We start from the raw sequence: 16,890 nt of genomic DNA, 5'->3' as shown, positions 1-16,890 counted from the left end.
CCGAAGAGACTGATTAAGAAAGCACGCAAGAGGGCATGGTTCAACCCCCGGGAAACCCTCCTAATACCTAAGGCCAAACAAGATACGGCATTGCAGAGAATGATTTGTGTCACCACTTTCTCGACACGAAGTAATTAAATTAAGAAAGTGATCAATAAGCATTGGAAATTAGTGGCTGAAGACATCGATCAACCAAACCCGCCGATGCACTCCTTCAAGAAAGCGAGAAACGTGAAGGACTATGTAGTCCACTCTTTTCTAGAAACAGTAACAACACCGACCATCCAAGAACTTTGGAGCCTACCACCAGTGATCGGACATTTCAAGTGTGGTCACTGCAAGGCCTGCGATTCCACTGACATAACGAAGATCTTTACGTATAGAGGACACTCGATAACTCTCAGTTCTTTCACAAACTGTAACTCTGTCAATGTAATTTATGGTATCGGTTGCCCCTGCGGCTTACTCTATATTGGACAGACACAACAAAAGGTGAAAGCCAGAATTCTGCAGCACCATAGCAGAATCCGGTGTAACATGGCGGGAGCTCCCCTCGTTGAACACTGTATCTCAAAAAATCATAAGCCGGAGGATCTCAAATGGCTGGTTCTCGAGAAGGTGAAGGTGGGCCCCAGAGGTGGCAATTTATCAGCCATCCTTAATGTGAGAGAGTCTAAATGGATGTCTATGATGGACACTGTGGTTAATGGGCTCAATGAACTTGATGGTAGTAATGCCCAATTAGCAGTCCTCCGCGTTTAATCAGTGGGAGCAATATCTGTATACGTTATATCTGGTTCTGTCCTCTCCCGAGGTTAAGGAGTTAATATAATGAGAATTGCTCATCTGCTATGTCTTTCCCAATTCACATGTTTACAAATGATAATGTATATTGCGTTTTGAGTTGGGCCATTAATGCTATCTATGTTTTGTGCTTGATCTTGACGGTCATTTTATATCATACAGACACATTAATATGCACTTCAATGTTTACATGCTCGTCTTGCTTAAGAATTGCAATACTCATTGATTTTGTTGACGCCCATACTAGCGGTCCTTTTAAATTTGCACATTTTTGCATTAAACCTGGATATGTTATATCTGTTTTTCTTCTCCACCTAGGTCACAGAGTTATCATCTTGTAAATGTATTGTTCTCTCATCTGCACTAATGAGAAATGATTCCTTTTGTTAAATCGTTTTACTAACGATATGTATACAAATTACAATGTTTCTGGTTGGGCCACCAATGCCATCTATGTGATTTGCTAGACTCATGCGTTACAAGGTTGATACAAAACTCAATTACTTTGTTTACTTTGTGACTGCACTTTTCCAACTATAGTCTTTTTTTCATTACGTTTGTTAACCGGCATCTAGCGCCAGCACGGTAACGGAGAACACGCGTTGACCTCGCGTCTCCCTATTTAATAATATGTGCTGCGGGCGCGCACTTTCCATTCGCTTGTGCAGCAGAAGCAGTGACTCAGGGTAAGCATTCTCCAACTCCCATGCTGACATTGGGGCTCTGTACACTGTCCGAGACACCCTGACCTGCATTTTTACGGTTCCCTATTTTAGTACGAATTGTCCGCATGTATTATATGACATGCTGTGTCGGCTCCCGACACTTGGTCTCGACCTAGTGCTCTGGTAATTTACTAATTCTATTCCCTTCGTGATCCTACGGGTTTCACGCACAAGACAGATATGTTTCACCACATACCTTCCAAGAATAGTAACATCATTAGAGCTTTTTTTCAATTCCTCATTTGCAGGTTCCCCCTCCATTCAACCGATTTGTCTTTTCCTCTTTTTTAGATTTATTCACTGATGGTGAACTAGCGGTGTTTAGTTCTTAGCAGTTCGACCATCCTAATCACCTGGATTTATTTCCAGGCATTGCTGTTCATTCAAGTTCAAGACACTACCCCAAAGAATTGCGGTCTATGGTAAATTATTTTTGCTTACTATGGGAGCGACCATTTTTTGAACTAACTACCCTGGTTCTGTATTTTGATCCACCTAATTTCATTTTAGGTGTCCACCACTCTCTATGACTGTTTGTTACCGCCGAGGAGTTTGAATCCCTCTCTCTCTGACGACCTTCGGACGACTTAGAGGCCTGTCCTCCGACAGACATGGTAACTTTTGTTGATATTTTAATTCATTTTAGTTCCCCTGAGTAAGAGATTGATGAGTTTTATACTCATTCATATTTTGTTTCTTCAGGTGCCCACGCTCCCTTTGTGTTTATCTCAGTCCTGATGAAGACCCCACTTCGTAAGGTTGCATCCAACACCTACAACAATCAAGGGGTCGAAACGTCGACTTAACATCTTTGGCCAATATCGTCAACAGTACATGATGCACTGTGATCGTCTTTAAATGGCATTATTCAGAATTGTGGATATTGTGATTATGATTTAATCTGTGTATTAAATACGGCAGAGATTCAAGTATGCCGCTCAATTTGAGTGTAATTTAGTATATTTACCACTGTGTTCACTTCCTTCCAAATTCCGCACTAATTCACTCACCCCCCCATCCCTCTCTTTGGGCACGTGTTCTACTTTTACAAATTGTTGCTTAAAATTGCTGACTCCATTTGAAACATCTTAACATATTCGGTGTGATTAAATGGCATTCGAACTTTTTTGAGCTGTTTGCTTAATTGTGTTTCTTTAATGTTTTGCTTTAAATGAACTGTATGCTGGGACCACTTTTCTCTATACTGTTCTCTACCCAGGTCCCAGTGACTTCATATGGGTTGACCCTTTATGTTTACCACAATATAAACACAGCCTTGGTTATGTTGCCTTGTCTTCATTTCCTAAGTTAAATGACCTCTAATGAAACCCACTTGCATGGGCTCACCTTCCAGATCAGGGATCTTTGATGGTATCTTGAACACAGGCCTGAAAGGAGGTTTTTACAAGGATTATTTATTACATTTGATTAATCTTTCCTGAAGATGGTTGTTAGTTTGAATAGTCAGTTGAATAAGGGATGATGGCCTAGCTGTTCTAACAAGAATGCTCTTTAATTCATGTTTTAGACGTTTTTGAAATAATGTGAAGAGAGCTGGATCATGTCAGTCAATCTCCCTAACTAGGTCCTTGAATTTGGGGACATAGGTATTTGGGTATGTGTGCAGTAGCTGGATGAGGCATCACCCTTCAGGTCAGCAGTGGCTCTGAGTGTGACCTGGGCCCTTCCTGTCACTCAGCCCCATTAAAGTGGACCAATGGGTGCAGGGCTGTTTTTCTCCCTCAAATGGCTCCTAGCAGTTGGCTTAGAACTGGTGCAGAGCAGGGGGAATCCAACTTCCGAAGCCCCAAGGCAATGTTATTCCTGTATGTTTCGCGAAAGCCGGGGACTCGGACCAAGTAGTTGTAAAGGCATAGCAGGACCCTTGACGGAGGTTTGACTACAGGGCTACTCCATCATGCCTAGTTGTCCCCAGAGAAACGGTTTCTCTCCTCAACTTGGATGGAGAACCAAATATGACAGATTAATACATCTATAGTATCCACATAAGGAGCAGCTACTCTGCCCTTATTTAATTCACAGGATGGGGACTCCCCTTCCTCTCCTCCCCCCAGGGTGGATGATCTTTGCCCTGAAGAAAGTCCATGACCTTTATGGCTGACCAAGGGCTGAAACATGTTGGCAATAGGGTCATAGGACCATAATACTCCCACTGACCCGAATTTTAATTATTTTAAATACCCCTGACAGACCCATGAATAAAGGGAAAATGGGTCCTGTCTGAGGTTTTTATCTTTAATCCCCCTGGTCTTTATTTTCACAAGAGCTCCCAACACTGTGGTTGAGCCCACCCCGACTTGTAGGCTTCGGGGTGACCTGATGATGAAGCATGACACCACTAGGGTGTGTGAGGGTAACTAAACAAAAGGGAATTGCTTCCGACCTCACCAGTTGGTGAGTCCAGGTATATCCTCACATAGATAATTCCCATTACTTGCAGTCTGGTTTCTCAGCCCAACGACCACTTGATGGTCTATTGGAGTATTTTTTGTGGTTTAATGTTATTTCTGCCCAGTGCTCTGAATGTCAAAGTGGAAACATTCAATGAAGAGTGGTGGTAAATATATTTGTAAAGTGCACTATTTCCAACAAGGGTATCTTGGTGCTGAGCAGGTGTGTGTGCCTAACCTTGCCTATGGTCAGTTAATTAACTGACAAGCCAGGTCTTCAGCTTCCATAAATGTGGCTATCTTAACCGCTGCTCAGTCATAGTAGCCTTTGCCTCCTATTGATTGCAGTAGTAACTATCCCTGTAGAGTCTTGTAGAAGAGGAGTCTGACAGAAAAAGGCCAAACAAAGTAGCCATCATAGATATGACTGTAGTCGAGAGAAATGGTGACACGTAAAACATACATTTTCAGATGGGGTATTTCTGAATTAAAAGCCCCGTTAAAATGGCAAAAAGAAGTGCTGTCTTTCCCACAAATTATTAACCTCCTCAATTATGTTGTGAATTTTACATGCGCTCCAACAGCAGTTAGCAACCATGAAATGAATCACAATATATAGCCGTGTGCACCCTCCATCCTTCATGTAAAAATACATTGCTAGGAAAGTACAAGAGGGTGTAATTTATCTATCTGATATGTTATTCATGTTCGGCACGGTCAACTTGATCTGTAATTGGAATCAGGAGCAATTATTGTGTGGTTGGAAGCAAGATCACTTTGACCCTAAGGGGCTGCAATATAATCAAGTATGAGCCACCACACCGTAGTACAGATAGCCAACTGCCTTGTCTTCTAATTAGTGACATGCAGGGATTAACAAAATTGCTACTTTCCCTGTCTACTACCTAGAAAAATTACAGTCAAAGGAATATATTTGGCAGGCTCAGCAGGGAATTAAGTCCCCCTTATGCTTAACTGTAGTCTGATTCTGTGAATAGATATCAGAAGTGCATGATAAGTGGGAGGCCATGTGACCACTGGTGAAATATCCCTACTCTTATTTTTTTCACTTACCCAGTGAGGCAGAAGCATGCTTTGTGGTGCTTTTGCTTATTGCTCCAAGCATCATGCACCTGCTGGGCGTATCATGCTCTGGGACAACAGCAGGGGATGATTTTGACTGGGGGCAGTAAACCTGTCAAATGATAATGTAGGTGTACTATGGCTTAAGAAGGGCATAAATCTCCTGCAGAGCAGAAGGGCAAAAGGTTGCATGGTCTTAATTTTCAATACATGTGTAAAAAGGCCGATCTTTTTATGGGCGGAGACTCCGCACTAGTAAATCTACTACTCGTAAATCTTTTTGTGACTAGCAAACAATCGTAAACTTATTAAAAAGTGTAAGTTTACCTTTGTGAATCATGACCAACGTGTAAAGTATTTATGCAGCAAAATGTAATAAGTGAAAACATAACACAAGAAAAATCCTAAACCATTACAAAAATAGAGTGCATTTTTATAAATAAAATGATACCAGAACAACAAAAATCCAATCAGTAGAACCAGAGATATACAATTTCAAAGTGTTTAGCAAAAATAGCACCTAACATCACAAATTACCACTTGTGATCTGGTCGTGCTACACCAGCAGGAAGGTACAAGTTCAGCCTGACAACAGTGGAGCATGGGTCAGTTACAGGGACCAGTTTAGTCCTGCTGAAAAGTTCAATTCAAAGCCTGGTGTGAAGAGTTCAGTGCTTAATTTGTGCCGGTGCTTTCCGGTGCTCAGCACCGGCACATATTTCCCAGGGCCGGGGCTGTTGAATCAATTTTCCCTCCCTGGGCATTGGATAGCCCTAACAAGTACCACCCATCAGGGATTACACTAATGCATTTTAGTGCTGGTATCACTGCACTAAAATGCATTAGTCACGCATTTGTATCTACAAATGGAATGCGAATGAAGCACTGCCGCCTGCACATAATTAAAAATGAAAAGCCCTGCAGCTGCGTTCCCTGTGCAATTCATTTACCTGCCTCGGAGCTCAAAGTAGATTTGAACTGTGTCTTTTGACACGTTGTTTTCGAAATGGCACCGGATATAAAAATACACAAATCTGTTTTGAGGGCCAACCTCTGCCTCTGGGACAAGTGGTTCCGGTACATTCAGTACTGGGTGCATTCTTCCCTGGAGGGCGAGGAGGTGGCAGAATCTGCGCCGCACGGCCCGGGCCCAGCTCACATAAATTCAGGGCTGCTTTTGATGTTTTCCAAACAGAGCGCACATTCGTTTTTTTAATGTCCAGGCGGCAGTCTCAGGCTGGATTCACAATTTCCTCTATGGCCGGTAACTGACTCCTGTCTCCAGTACATCATCATGGCAGTCAGAGCAGCTGTCTGCAGTGAGGGACTCCACAGTCTACAGCTACATTGACCATCCGGAGGCAGTAGATATTTAACCACCACTGTCAGTGACTCCTCTTGGTAAGTCAAAGATACAGTGGTGATTAATGTTCCTGTTGGAGAAGGATTAGAGTTTTGTGTAGTGCAAGTTTTAACTCACCAGTAGTACAGAGGGTTAACATACCTGCTGTAAAGAATGTGTATTTTGCATGTCACAGAGCTATATTTTATGTGGATAGTTCAGTGGGTTACTGCTTTGTAACAGGGATCCTTTGGTTGCTTATAATTAATAAATGACAATCCTATTCCACACAGTGGCATACAAACTGTCATTAGTTAGTTTGGGTAAAAATGCATTCTTATTAGTAAAGTCAACCCCAATTACTGTGGTACATTTAAAATCCTGGGTTTGTGCTTTTTCAGACCACTATTAAAATATAATGCCTACCTAACTATAGATTACGTGATCCTACACTTTTTAATCCACATTGTTTTTTTTGTTTTTTTACATTTCCTAGGATGATTCATTGTCTCTGTACAATGTGCCTGTGGTATAAAGTGCTCTGGCACCCTGCACTGGTATGAGCTGCGCTATAAAAACAAATGAAATGTTTTGTGAGAGAGGAACTAAACTATGGAGAGATAAGGGGCACTAATGGAGAGCAGTAGTGAGGGAATCAGCGGAGAAGGTGGTTATTGGAGGGGGGCACCAAAAAGGTTTGTTGCACTGGGCACCATCTGTGCTAATGCCAGCTCTTAAAGAGTGAGTCAGTGATGTGTGTCACTGTGCTCTTCGACATTGTTAGCTTTGTCTAGTTGGGAAAGTGTAATACTTGGTCAGTCATGGGAGGTAGTAGGTGGAGCCGGGGTGGGTGAGGGGGGGAGAGGGTGTGGTCTCCTAAAAAAATTTGGGAGCACCTGCACTTAATATTTTACAAATTAAGCACTGGAAGAGTTACTTTCATGTTGGATGAGGGCGCAAGGAGCACAAAAAGTGTTGTGGATGGTTGTCGCTGTAGCACAAATAGCAGGCCTGAGTGTCACGGGCTGTCGTCACTGTAGTGAAAAGTGCCAATCGGGCATTACATATGGTCATTGCTGTAGCTTTGAGTTGGCTGTCACTTCGGACTGTTTTTGCCATAATGCAAAGTGCAGCTCTTGCGTTGCCAGTCTTCGCTGGTAGTCATTGTAGAGTGAAGAGAGAGCAGGTCTCACTGGAGCTTTGTGTTGGCGTTTGTCGCAGACGGCAGAGTCTTGCCACAAAAGGGCCCGTTCACAGTCATGAGTAGCCCAAACGTCAGGATTTTCACCTTGTTTTGCAAGGAGTACACTCTGATGCCGGACAAGGGTCCAGGACCTGGGAAGGCACGTTACTCCAGCAGAGGCTAGAAGGATTCAAGCAGGTCAAGGTGCAGTTCCAGGCAGGTGTAGTTGCAGCAGGTCAGATGGTCAGTTGCAGGGAGCCATCTGAAGCTTTGGGGTCACTATAGGTTAGCCTGGGATGAAGGTAAGCAGGTCCAGTCTTTTCATCTCAGACAGCAAGGCAGTCCTCAAACAGCAGGGCAGTGCTCTTGCAGCTGGGCAGTCCTTCTTCTGTAACTTCCACTGGTTCAGGGTGTTCAAAAGAGTGGCTCTGAAGGTCCAATATTTATAGCTGGTGCTAGGCTTTGTGTTGTGTGTGGGGGACTCCCTGTCCTACAACCACATCTGATTCTTGAAAGTTCTTTCCTTCCCCCTGCTTAAAATCTGACTTCACCAATAAAGAGGGTTTTAAATTACAATTCATTTGAGTGTAAACATCACATCTCTATGCTCCAATCAAAGGTTATCGCTTATTAAATGTAACATGGTAACCCTGTGTTAGCCAATGGGAGAGATAGGCCTTTCAACAGTAGAAAAACGATTTTAGGAGTTTTTCACTGTTAGGCAGGGCCGGACTGACTACTGGGCGTTTTGGAATGCTGCTGAGCTGGGGCTGATTTCGTTGATGGGGACCTGTGTGTACTGAACGAAATTCGTTTTGCTTTAATTATTTCAAAGTACACGTAGGTCTCCATGAACTAAATCAGCCCCCACCGCAGTGAAATCAGCCCCCTGCTCGGCAGAATTCCAAAACGCCCGGTAGTCAGTCCGGCCCTGCTGTTAGGTCTTGAAAAAATTGAACACACGTTCCCAGCATTTTAAATTCAGTGCAGCCTGCCTATTGGCCTTAATGGCCTTCATTGGGGGTGACTTATATTTATTAAAAAGGAAGGTTTAGGCCTTGCAAAAGTTTTTTTTGCGAGGTTGGAATGGCAGCTTAAAACTGCACTACAGGGGCTGCAGTAGCAGGCCTGAGACACATATTAAAAGGCTAGTTTAGTGGGTGACACAATGAGTCCTGCAGGCCCACTAGTAACATTGAATGTACAGACATTGAGTACAGGTAGTACTATTTATTATGGACTTACGTGTAAGCTAAATGTGCCAATAATAAATAGTCTAATCTAATTTTAACATGTTTGAAGGAGTAAGCACAAGCAATTTAGCACTGGTTTGCAGTAGTAAAGTGCACAGGGTCCTAATTCCTACAGAAACAAATTCAGCAAAACAGGACGGGTGAAGGCAAAAGGTTTTAGGAAATGCCACATCAAGGATGTGAGTTCTAACAGCTATGTATTCATTCACATAAACTCATTCAATAATATCCACACTCACAAGTTACCCATCAACTTGTGTTCATCTGTATGCATGTGTGATTGTATGTGTGGTGGTATGTTTATTGCAGCCGCGGCCCGTGGAGGGAGTTCCGTGGGGCGGTAAGGCGGGGCGGGGGAGGGGCAGGGTGGGGGGTTCTAAAAACCGGAATATGGATAATTGCAGGTAAGTAAACAATTAAATAAATAAAACGAATTTCGTAGCGCGCGCTGCATCGCATTTTTACGATGCAGCGCGCGCTACGAAATTCGTTTTATTTATTTAATTGTTTACTTGCCTGCAATTATCCATATTCCGGTTTTTAGAACCCCCCACCCTGCCCCTCCCCCGCCCCGCCTTACCGCCGCACGGAATTCCCTCCACGGGCCGCGGCTGGTTTATTCTCTGTTTAGCTTTGCCCCTTTTTACGTGCTGCTCATAGGATTTCTGTCTTTGTGTTTGGGCCAGCTCGTGTATGAGTGCTCCTAAGTTTATCACTTGTGTCTTTGTGTGTCTGCTTATGTGCCAGTTTGTCTGTTGGTCTGTGCCACAGCAAAAATACTTTTAGGACACTCATGCAACATCTCCCCATCATGCATCTCTCACAGCAGCATCCTAACCACTAAAGCAAATATTGCTTAGCTACAGATAGTGGTGCCTGGCTTCAGAGTTAGCAGCCAGGTGTTCCACTTACAACTGAACAAATAGTTTGGAAGATGTTAGCGCAACCTCAATGTATACTTCGTTTCACCTTATCGGGCTGATTGGTCTGTATAATGAAGAGAAAACAGATGTCTCATCAACTGAAGGTTTATCAGTCATAGCAATGCAAAATAAATGTACAGTACTGGTGAACTGTAAAAGTTTAGCTGCTATTTTAAAACACTATTTCAGATCAGTTCGCAGTGATTCATGTTCTACAACATCAACATTGTCAAATAAATGCTAAGCAAAATTAAGAAGGTTTTTATACTTTGGTAGGCTTTGTGAAATTCAAACCTCTGCGGTTATTTTGTGAGAAACTGAAAAAAAAAATTGCGATTCATAAGGTTGTTTTTAATGCAATGGTTTATCGGAAATAGCAACACTTATGTTAGCTTCAAATATTAAAACAATTTGCTACAAAGCAACTACTGCAATTCTTAGAGGTGCTTCTCACTCAAAGACCACCAGCGTGTTTTAACTATTCAATGAAAGGAACTTAAACACACGAGGTCCGATTCACAAAGGTAAACTTATACTTTTGTGTGGGTTCACTCTTTTCACTATTCACAAACTATGATTTAATAGTAACTTTAAAACTGCAAGACTCTGCAGTCAGGCCGGAGCACTCCACGCATAAAAAGATAGGCAGGCTTAAATACGGATGTCTATAGTCAAGTTTAAGAAATATGGCAACAGAAGCCTCGTCTTGAACTTACAGAGCTTACATCTCTTTCACAGGCGATTTGAATATTTCCATTGAAACAGAAACCAATCATCCCTTGCTGCATTGTTGCTACTAGTTTAGCTGATGAAGTCAATAGTGATGGCTCTTTTCCCAGTCCTGTCAATTGTGAGGCACATCAAAGGTTCACTACTTTGCAGAGAATGAAAGAAGCTATTTACACCCAGTGCAATAGAGCAATTTAATGCCACGCAGGTCAATTTTAGCTAACTGGTGGCATTCGTGTTATTCCATCCATGGACTGCAGTTTCAATCTCGCAATCAAGCTATGATATGCTATGTAGATTTTTTTAGCAGGCTAACCCCCTGTGGGGGTATTCAGGTGTTTGTCGGTGGGTAGGAGGTGGCTTACCTCGAGTTAATCGAAGAACAAGGCCTTCAACTTCTTGTGGAATTCGAGAAGCAACACAGAGGACCGGATGTGATGGGAGAGGGTGTTTCAATCCTTTCGATTGATACGTGAGAGGGTGCAACCTCTTGCTCTGTTCTTATGTATGTGGGAGATGTGTGAGAGTGAAAGACCGGCTGAACTGAGGTACCTGAAGAGATGGTGGAAGTGGTTGTGTGTTGAGGTAAGCAGGTCCTACCTTGTATAAAGCCATGTAGGTGCGTGTGAAGAGTTTGAAGTGAGTGTTTTTGAGTATGGGGAGCCAGTGGAGTTCCTTGAGGTGTGGAGTCGTGTGGGTTGTGGATGAGTCTTGTTGCAGCATTCCGGATGCTTTGGAATCTGTTCAGTAGCTGTTTGTTTATTCTGGCGTAGAGTGTGTTGTGGTAATCCAGTCTGCTTGTTATGAGGCCTTGTGTAACTGTTTTCCTGGTAGTTTTCAGTAGCCACTTGAAGATTTTTTACAGCGTCTTCAGCAGGTGGAAGAAGGTGGCGATAACTGTGTTGAGTTGTGCTGGTCATGTCTAATTTTTCATTCAGGATGTAATGTAAAGGTGTACTTATATAGCGCGGCTACCACTCCAAGGAGTATCTTGGCGCTAAGCCAACCAGATGGAATGGTTGGGGGGGGCAGACAAATTCACGCTAACACCAATACCTACACCATTGCTAAGCAGGCTGCATCAGTAAGAGAAAAAATCCATGTCTTCAGGGCCTTTCTAAACAGAGTCTCCTGAGACAGGGATCGAATGGAAGCAGGGAGATTATTCCAGGCCTTAGCGCCCAAGACAAAGAGAGATTTGCCACCTTTAGTGATTAGCCTGAATTTGGGGACAGTAAGCAGGTTCAGTCCTGATGATCTTAGGCAGCGTGCTGGAAGATAACGTTTAAAACCATTACACAGGTATTTAGGACCTCGCTGATAAAAGGCCCTAAACGTAAGTAAAAGGATCTTAAAAAGAATCCTTTTGCAAATAGGCAGCCAATGAAGCGTATTTAATGCTGCTGAAGCTGAAGATTTACGAGGCCAGCGGAGTACTAATCGAGCCGCAGCATGCTGGACTATTTGTAGTCTATGTAATACTGATTTATTGGCTCCAGCGTATAGACTATTACAATAGTCCAGCCTGGAGGCAATCAAGGCCACCGCGACTGTCTTCCTAGCTGGCAGAGGCAAGAGATCGAAAAATTTCCTTAAAGATTTTATTATGCAAAAGCATGAACCCGCTACCGTCAATGCTTGTTGTTTAAAAGATAGTTGGCAATCGAACTTAACGCCCAAATTTCGCGCAGAGGTAATGGTCATAGGAGGAGCCTCTGCATCATCAGGCCAACAAGTTGTTGGAGAAAACAAATTTTGTTTTCCAAAGGGAATGATTTCGGTTTTACCGGCATTGCATTTAAGGTGGTTATCCGCCATCCAGTGAAAAGTAGCTGCTAGGCACTGTCTGAAGTTTTCCTCAGTATCTGACTGGTCACTGTCCAGTACTAAGATAAGCTGAGTATCATCAGCATACGAAATACTATTAATCTGAAAGCTAGTGATTAATTTCATCAGGGGAACCATATACAAGTTAAACAGCAGAGGGCTCAGGCTTGATCCTTGGGGGACTCCGGAGCTAAGGGGCTTGGCCTCTGATTGAAAATCACCTAACACTGTGATTTGTCGCCTATCTATGAGGAAATTTTTTAGCCAGGCCAACACCACCCCACCTACTCCTGCGGCAGCCAGACGGTTCAAAAGGATGTTATGAGAAACCGTATCAAAGGCTGCCGACAGGTCAAGTAGGATTAATACAGCATTCTTACCCTGGTCCAGGGCCATCCGAAGGGACTCTGCCGAAAACAGCAGGGCAGATTCGGTAGAATGATTGGACCGAAACCCTGACTGATTAGAATGCAGAATGTCATTTCCTTCCAAGAAGTTCGTGAGTTGATGATTCACGAACTTCTCAGCCATTTTGGATACAGCCGGGAGCAGGGATATTGGCCGTAAGTTGGAAAGGGTGGTCGGGTCAGCTAGTGCCTTTTTCTGAAGAGGCTTAAGAGCTGCTAGTTTCCAATCATTTGGAACCTCCGCTGTGGCAAGAGATTAATTAATAATCCCATTAATAATGGGATTCGTTACTGTGGCTAGAATTTGTAAGACTGATGGAGGACAGGGATCAAAAGGAGAGCCCGATTTACAGGCGAGAATGGCCTTTAGAGAGTCTTCCAACGGAACATAAGAGAATTTCTCTAGAGTAGTTAAACCTTTCATGCTCTCTGCGTTTTCAGTAGTTTCTAAAATTGACGATGTTTGCGGGATGGGCGGTATGGACTAGGGCGGGAGTCCCACTGGGAGGCTTTGCTTCTGAAGATCACCACTTCAGTTATGTCTGCGTTGAGCTTGTGGCAGCTGGACCTCACAATGGAGAGAAGCAAGCTAAAATATGAACAAAATAGTGAAAGAACGAGAGTCAAGAGGTGAAAATGGGCAAAAAAGTGATCAAAAAGAAGTACAAAAGGTTGAATAGAGAAAGAGATTAAATGCAAAATATAGCGCTTAGAAGTAAGTAGCGCCTAAAGAGTTAATTGGTCACGCTGGACTGGCAAAGCCAAGAGTTCAGGCTGACTGCAATGGAGCACGGGCCGGATACAGGACCCAGGCAGGTCCAGGGGCGAAAGTGCGTTTATTCTGGTCACAACAGTGAGATGCATTAGTGATCCCCATGCAGCAGAGGTGTTGTGCCAAATCTCGCCTGGCAACTGGACGAAGCATCGGTTATGAAGTGTGGAGGTTCAGAATGCCATGCGCCGGGTTTCTCCACGCTGTGTATGTGATGCGTCGATCTTCTCCATGCGGTGGCGGCAATGCATTGGTTCCGAAGTGGTGGTTCAGAGTACGAAGCTCCGATACGGTTCCCAGATCAGTGACGATGCATCAATTCTGCTGTCCCAGCAGAGGATATGTCGGTTCCACTGGATCAAACCCTTAGGTCTACTTCGAAGGGTCCAGGACTTGGGTGGCACCACTTGGCAGGACAGGCAGATGAGACCAAGGGTTGGAACAGCGGGGTTTTAAGTCATTTGTGTCCCTGCAACTCAGGCATCAGGAGGCAAGTAAGCAAGCCCTTGGAACCACTCTGGGTTCGAGTAATACAGGCCAGGTCAATCACTCCCAGGCAGACAGAGAGCAGCAGGGCAACACAGCAAGTCAAGAGTTCAGCAAACACAGTTCCAGCACGGAAGCAGTCCTTGAGCAGCACAGCAGAACGTCTTCCTCCTGGCAGAGTGGTAACAGGTCCAGAAGTGTACTGATTTGGTGGTGCTAGAGGTACAGTACTTATACAAAGGGGTGCCTTTGAAGTGGGGAAGACGTCAAAGAAAGCTTTAAAGTCGGCAGAGGCTCTTGCTTCCTGACCTGGCTCCAGGCACACTACAAGGGGTAATAAATCCTTTGTGTATTCCAGAGATAGGCAGAAGACACCAAATGGAAAAAGTAGGTAAATACCAACTTACTAAAAGTTCCATTAGTAAAATTTGAATTTAAAATACAACTTTAGCATAAGTTGTGATTTTAAATTGTGAATTCAGTGACACTAAACTTGAAAAGTCTATCTCTTCATAATTGGGAGTTACACTTAAAAGATGTAATAAAGTAATCCTAATGTTTTCCAATGGGAGAGGTAGGCCTTGCTGTAGTGAAAAACAAAATAAGGAGTTTTTCACTACCAAGACATATAAAGTTTGAAAGTACATGTCCTGCCTTTTAAATGTATTGCACCCTGCCCTGAGGGTTATACAGGACCTACCTGGCAAGAGGGTTTACTTGCTAGCTCAACATGGCAGTGTGAAACTGCACAGACAGGCTCTGCAGAGGCAGGCCTGAGACATGGTTAAGGGGTTACTTATGGGGGTGTCACTACCAGCACCCCAGGCCCACTAGTAGCAAATGTACAGGCCCTAGGCACATGTAGTGAACTTTACTAGGGTCTGATAAGTAAATTAAATATGCCAATTGTGGATGAACCAATATTACCATGCTTAGGGGAGAGAGCTCAAGCACTGGTTAGCAGTCCTAAAGCCAGCAAAAACAAAGTCAGAAAAATGGAGGGAGGCAGGCAAAAACGTGGGGAAAGACAACCCCATGGCTGTCAGGTCTAATATAGATAGAGAGAGAGTCAAGAGACAGAGAGAGGGAAAAGAGAGCAAATGAGGAGCGTGGAGGGTGAGAAGGGAGGCTTGAGGTATAGGAGCTGGGTTTGCAAGGGCCTTGACCGGTAGGAGGACTGGTCAGAGGACTGGTCCAGGTAAGTCAGGGCCTGGGCACCTACCTCATTGATATTCTGTGATGCTCCACCCATTAAGTAGGTCCTGGGAGAAGGGGGAGCAGGGGTAGAAAGGAGGGAGCATGGGTGGTGGGAGGCAGGAAGGGGAGTGTGGGTCATGATGCAAAAGGGTGGAAAGGATGTATCACCAAGAGAGGCACAGAAGGGTGAAAGAGTGAGCAAAAAATTCACACAAAAGAACAAAAGGTGAGCAAGAAACCCAAGAAAAGAAAGCAAATAGAGGAGCACAAGGGTGAATGAGACAGAGTCAAAAGGCTCACAAGAGTGTTGTTAGAAATGGGGGCATCTAGTTGGCAGGGTGTTCCCCTGTTCAAGTAGGAACCCTTCTTCCTAGTCAGGATAAGAGGGATACACTGATGAAAAAAATCCTGCTCACCCCCTTGGTAACTTGGCACGAGCAGCCGGGCTTATCTCAGAGGCAGTGTGGAAAGACTCTGCACATAACCAACAGCAATACTGTGAAAACACTACAAAAGGACACCACACAAGTTTTAGAAAAATATCCAATATTTTATCTGTTCAAAACAAGACCAAAAATTATAAGAATCCACCATACAGTTCTTAATAAACGAAAATAGACCTAAAATACAGTTCCTTGAAATCAATAGCTCACGCTGTGATGCCACGGCGTCGTAAACAACAAATCCAAACAGTTGTGGATGACCACAGCATCGTGGGCCAGCTACAGTGTCGAGAAGACCCGCAAAACAGTACCTTTAGAAATGCAGGGTGTCCTCTCATTGAGCTCCGAAGAGCCGACAGCGTCGGTTCCGACGGTCAGGGCAGGAGTCGTCGGGCCCTTGAAGTCACACACATTGCAGATCGAACTACTTGTGGTTGAAGTTGGGTGCGCTGGCAGGTGTTGGGGCTGCAGTGTGAAGTGCAGCGGTGCGACATGCGGTGCCCTCAGGTCGTGGTGCAGGCAGCGGCACAGTAATGGTTGTCCAGTGATGGCAGTGGGACCAGGGCTGCTGTACAAAGTGATGCGTTGCTCGCGATGGTGCTGGCAGGTTGTGGTGCAAGCAGCGGTGTCATTATTGCTGAAGCGCTGACAAACTGGAGTCGATGGTGCCAGTGTCAGTAGGCCAAGGCTGCGGTGTGGGATGAGGGCGGTGCATCGTGTAACTAACGAGCAGTGCCCTCACACCACGGTGCAGGCAGAGGCATCGAGGTCGGAATGCAGCAACATTTTTGGGGATACTAAGGTGGTGGCGTGAAGCGAGGCGGTGCAAAGTGCAGTGCCCACAGGTCACAGTGCAAGCAGTGGCTCGGCGGTGACAGCTCACGGTGTTGTCGGTGAGACCAGGGTTGCGGTGCGAAGTGCGGCTGTGCCCTCTGTAGTGCCTCCAGGTAAAGGAGCTGACAGCGACGTTGGGTTGCTTTCTCTACTGTTGCAGCACAAAACACACAGTTCCCAGTGATGGTAGCGGATTAACTTTAAGTCTTTGCTGTTCCTGAGACTTCTTGAACAGGGAGCAAGCTCTACCTCAAGCCCTTGAAGAAACTCAATCAAATAAATTGAAGAAAGTTGCTTGAGTAAACACTACCTCCCCAAAAAATTGAGCTGGTCTCAACTGTGAGGCTGAAACAGTGAAGTGAGGTTACCTGCAAAAATCAATAAGGACATTGATTATTGATTTTTGCAGGTAACCTCACTTCACTGTTTCAGCCTCACAATTGAGACCAGCTCAATTTTTTGGGGAGGTAG

Source organism: Triturus cristatus, chromosome 6 (genome assembly GCF_964204655.1).
Source record: "Triturus cristatus chromosome 6, aTriCri1.1, whole genome shotgun sequence".
Lineage (NCBI taxonomy): Eukaryota > Metazoa > Chordata > Amphibia > Caudata > Salamandridae > Triturus > Triturus cristatus.
This window is presented reverse-complemented; position numbering follows the sequence as displayed.